Source organism: Mya arenaria, chromosome 13, assembly GCF_026914265.1.
Source record: "Mya arenaria isolate MELC-2E11 chromosome 13, ASM2691426v1".
In the NCBI taxonomy this organism is placed as follows: Eukaryota; Metazoa; Mollusca; class Bivalvia; order Myida; family Myidae; genus Mya; species Mya arenaria.
The window spans coordinates 55,648,591-55,653,714 of record NC_069134.1 but is presented as its reverse complement, the minus strand read 5'-3'; the positions used below and the strand labels follow the sequence as shown (position 1 = coordinate 55,653,714).

The 5,124-nt window shown below is 33.2% G+C and overlaps 1 long non-coding RNA gene across 1 annotated transcript; it reads right to left on the bottom strand.

Moving 5' to 3' along the window:
* Positions 1-1,049: 1,049 nt before the first annotated feature.
* Positions 1,050-4,154, bottom strand: LOC128214913 (uncharacterized). Its single transcript, XR_008257996.1, has 3 exons — positions 4,013-4,154; positions 2,599-2,632; positions 1,050-1,991 (listed from the first exon to the last, which is right to left on the bottom strand). It is a non-coding gene; the product is annotated as an uncharacterized LOC128214913 (long non-coding RNA).
* Between the last annotated feature and the right edge of the window lie 970 nt (positions 4,155-5,124).

Below are 5,124 nucleotides of genomic sequence, written 5' to 3'. Positions count from 1 at the left end.
CCTCCGCCTGAGTTCACGCATATTTTTCTACCATTTTATGAGAGATAAAATCATTGACACTTATGACATGTATTAAGTTGTATAGTATTTCACAATACACACTTCATGGTACACTTGGGATTAAAAAACAACTCAAATGAAGGGTTATTGTTCATTAACAACAGTGCTGATACATGGCTGTGCCTGCACTAAGAGTAGTTTGCGACATATAAAGGTGAACGGCATTTCATCGTATTTTCAAATTCAACTGAATATGAAACTCACCCTTTTGTGCAAGCACAATCGAGTAAAAATAAGGGCTCTTAAAATCAAGGTACTGGTAATTATTTTTTTAATTCCCTTAATTGACACAAATAAAATATTATTTGTAAAAAACGAGCTGAATTTAGCCATCTTGCGGGCTGGCGATCCTATCGGCCTTATTTTTTGATAAATTGTAGTGACAATAGGAACAGGTTATGGCTTACGAAAACAAAAGAATAAAATAATAAGCTTGTAGTCTCAAAGTCACCACATAATTTATGTTGTCAGTCGTAGTGTCCCTGTTATAAAAAGCTTAAATCGGATATAGGGAGGCAAAGTGACCCTTAAAGGCCTGGTAAAGACATGTAGAGAACATTCAGGGCTGTCCCTAGCGCCGACCAAAGACGGCCGTCTGTGTGGTCAGGCTGACAAAAACCTGACCTCAAAGTACTGGACACCATAGTTGGGTAGAATACCTTGAACGCACGATGGGTGGTTATTTACCCAAGAAGAAGGCGAAGTGACCCGTTGAGACTGGTTTACTGGCAAGTATATAGCATCAAGGATGAACCCGGGCACCGCCAATTTACGGTCATCTTCATGTCAGGTTGACCAAAAGTGAAGTCCAAAACGCGCAGTTTTGGATAACTAGGCACAAAAATCAACGCTTGGTGGCGTTAGACCAATCTGAAGGTGATGTGGCCCCTGAATGTCATTAGCTCTGTATTGAACGAAATGCCATGATGTATAAATTTTGCTTTCAATTAAGCAACAAAAAGTATTAAAACCATAGCAGAAATCTTTATTTGATTGAAACAAAAATTGAATTAAGCTCTGTATTCAGTGAACACATTCGTAAAGAAGCAAATATTTAAAGCAAAAAACGTATGCGTAAAATAGGAACACATGATTAATAATTTGATTTTCCATTTCAATATTTAAAAACTACTACCAGTTTAGGATAAACTATACATATAGGGTATCAAATGAGTGTTTATTTTGTATCGAGTTCATTAAAAAATAACATTTCAAAACTATAAAAACGAGGCTCTTTCGAGTTTTTATCGTTTTTAAATGACAAGTTTGATACAAAATAAAAACTCATTTTATATTGTTTTTATAACAAACCGCATTTACAGTCGAACTCTAGGTCAAAGTTTATTCAATACATATTCTCGTGTCCTTGCGCAAATATTTATCTTTGTGTGCTATTAGGATGTATATTCACAAGAAAGGAAATACATGTAGTCCGACATAAAAAAACCTTTTTAATTACAATAAAACAAAACTTGAAACATGACTCAATTATCAACTGATTTACAAAGGTTCCACTTATAAACAACAAAACTACATATTCAAATATATTTAAATCAAGTAAATCATTAATAAGATCAATGTCATAACTGAGTGACGTCATTAGTATTCACTCATTAGTGTGTCCATTAATTTGGCGGTTGAAGTTTAAAAAGTTTTAATCAGCGACACAGTCGCTTCAATAGTAAGAATTCGGTGTGTAGACTGTTAATAACAGCATTGATTTTTGTCACTTTTTGAGTAAACATGTATCCGTCCCGACCTGCGGTCCCGTTGGATACGTGTTTACACACCGAACTCGACGTGATACAGGTCACCAGAAAAGCGTCCTATCATAATATCCCCTATATATCCGTTACATAAAGAAAACTTGTGGATGTACTCCCGCGACGTGTTACAGAAGAACTTGTATCGTTTATGGCACGCATACATGTCTGCAATGATAAAGTAAATGGTTGCATCGAGAATACCAAAGTTGTGAAATAATATTATGCGTTAACATAAGTACACAAACACGATCATTCGCTATATAAGATTGTAATGGTACCTTTATGTGTATCCATGGCTACAGTGTAAAAACAATCTTAATTTTCTGCATACTAAGCGGTCAATGTCCCTAAAGTCTGCACAGATAGTAACTACATGAAGTGACATTTAATAATATGAAGCAAGTAAAACATATACACAACCTTCCTACTTCTCTATTTTTGTATAGATGGCATTGCTTCTACGTAAAAAATAGAAGAAAAAACAACAACAGCAAAACATAAAAGACCACTCAGACTGGCCTTTACCCTTAAGTTATGTACAATGAAGTATATTTCACTAGTGAAATATCAAGTTAAGGAGTATTTCTGTGAATATATTTTGAAATTGGCAAGAGGTTTCTCACGCGAAGGTTTTCATACAAGTTAAAACGAAAATTAGCCCCCTCCTCTCAGCCACATCTCTATAAAGGGATTTTGAACATTCAAAATAACTCACCATTGATCACTCCGTGCAAAGATAAGCTTAAAAAAGTCATAAGTCAATTTCATTTACCTGAATTAGAGTCGATCCATGGAAGTAGAAATGCCTAAAACAGAAAATAATTTGAGTGTATTATATATAAACCGAAAATCCACTTACACATCCATTACAATATTGATGTAAATAACAATGGTATTGATAAGTTAACGCTTTGTTCGAGTCATGCATATACATATTAAGACCCATACATATATTATGGATCACAAGCTGATAGAAAATTCTGTTAGAAATTATGAATAAGAACGGGTAATAGAAATAGGCAAACATAATAAATCATGACAACTATTTGACTGTATTAAATAGCATTTATATGTTTATTACTGAAACCGTTCAGAATAAAAAAAATATGTAAATTCATTATATGAGAAACATTCCCACTAGATAGATCGACATTTTTTATAAAAACAAACAAACAATTGTTACGTTTCATAAGGTGTATTAGATCGCGTGTGGCACAATGTACGTTTAAATACAAAATATTTGATAAACAAGTAACGCTGGTACAACAATTGGTGTTTATTGGTACTGTAGCAATGTGTTAATCGACGTCCATAACATTTATTGGATGAAAATGATCTAGAACAACATATCAGTTTAGCATAACTGGTATATTCTTAAGATTTTTATCAGACAAAATAGGCTGAAATAAATCTAACGTCCTTTGAGGACACAATTTTGACATATTTGACGATATTTGACGATGCATGGACTTTGTCACTTACGTTTGGTAATGATGTACTATTTAAAACATATAATCACGATTTGATTAATTTCTTTATATACGGTTTAATGTCGTTGTTGGTTGTATTGAAATAAGAATCTAGGAACACGTATGAATGATAAACTCGCTTTAAAATTTAAAACAAAAAATAAATAAGAAAAGTAACGTCACTGGTAAAATGAATTTCATAATGTTCTAATTGAGACCAGTTTGTGTCAATGATATTGCACATTCGTGTTTATTTTATTAATTCTATTTAGGTCATCCGAACCTTTCTAGCATTTAGGTATTTGAGTGAGTTTTTGTTTGGAAAAAAATGGAGCAGGTGCCGGATATACGATGCTTTCATTCGCCAGTTTAGGACATGTATCAGTCTGGAAGATATGAGAGCGGAATAATTGATTAATAACATGTAGCATGTAATGATAATACATTTTCCTTAATTGACTCATTGACTGTTTTAAGGTCACAATAGAACATAAAGACGATTTCAGTGTTACATAAAGTCCATTTGACCGCAAAAAAACCATCAAAAACAATCTTCACCTCAAGCTTCGAAAGTTATATATATATATATATATATAAAAATGCATAGTTATTTCAGTACAAAATGGAAGAAAACAAAATTTGACGGTATTGCAAGATAATCAATGTGCCAACGTAAAATAATAATTTGAATTGTAGGATTTATTGAAAAAGACTTACAATGAGGCAAAACTGTATCCAAGCCATTGTGACGAATACACTTTCAATGGTCTTGTTAGGCCTAAAACTTCTGACTATAATATTACAATTTGAACGCGCAGATCAAACGCAATCCGTTCACTGAAAAAACCTGATTTCCACAGCAAACTTGAGACGACTATGCAAGAATTACTTCAAAGGGATTCTCTACTCTATATTTTTCGTCCGTGTTTAAATGCAGGTCCTGAAGTGAATGCAATTATTTAACCCCCTTTATTTGAAGATTTAAAGACTTGGGGCAAGTTGCACGCCCGAATCTTACCTTTGTTTTGAGCTCAGACTTGAATTATAACTAACTCATGTTGTTTTTTTCAAATAATACGAATGGGGGCTTAATCAGTTTTATAACTTAAATTAAGCAATAACATGAGTTTCGTTACAAAATATCATCTTAAGCAAATATTGTAGATATACACAACAGTCTATATTCAAACATAAATGGAGACAGTTTGCGTCTTTAATGTGTTAGAAAAAAAATATCAATTGACATTAAGTGGGAAATGTTTTGATTCAATATTAGATTTATTAGTATTTCAGCTCGGTAGTGCCAAAAACCGAAAGCCTATAGTATCGCGCTCTAGCCTGTTGCCTGTGAAGAAACCAGTACTGATAACCATTTTAAGAGACCATTAGAATGTCTCTCGGTTGGAATCGAACCAATAACGACATGGGTGAAATGTGTAAACCTTAACCACTTGACCACCCTCATCATCAATGTTCACCTTTACCGTCGATAAGGCACATGATGATTCGCACCTTTCACTGAGCTGTTTTTCTTAATGTACTTATGTATGTTTCACAACTTCAGTTATAACAACACTGCCAGGAACCTTTTATTGTTGTCAATTTTTCGTATTATTATTCATTTTTGTATTATGTGCTTCCAAAGACCTCTTGTCCAAATGTAAGTAACATTTACATAAACAATACAATGTAACCAAACAATAGAAGGGACTCCAATTAATGTGTAAACTTCAAATTTGTCATGAAAAAATAAAACACATTTTTCTAAAGTTGTTGATGATATTTAGCCGTGATACAATGCAATTTCTTTTGTCATCTGATGAAGGATA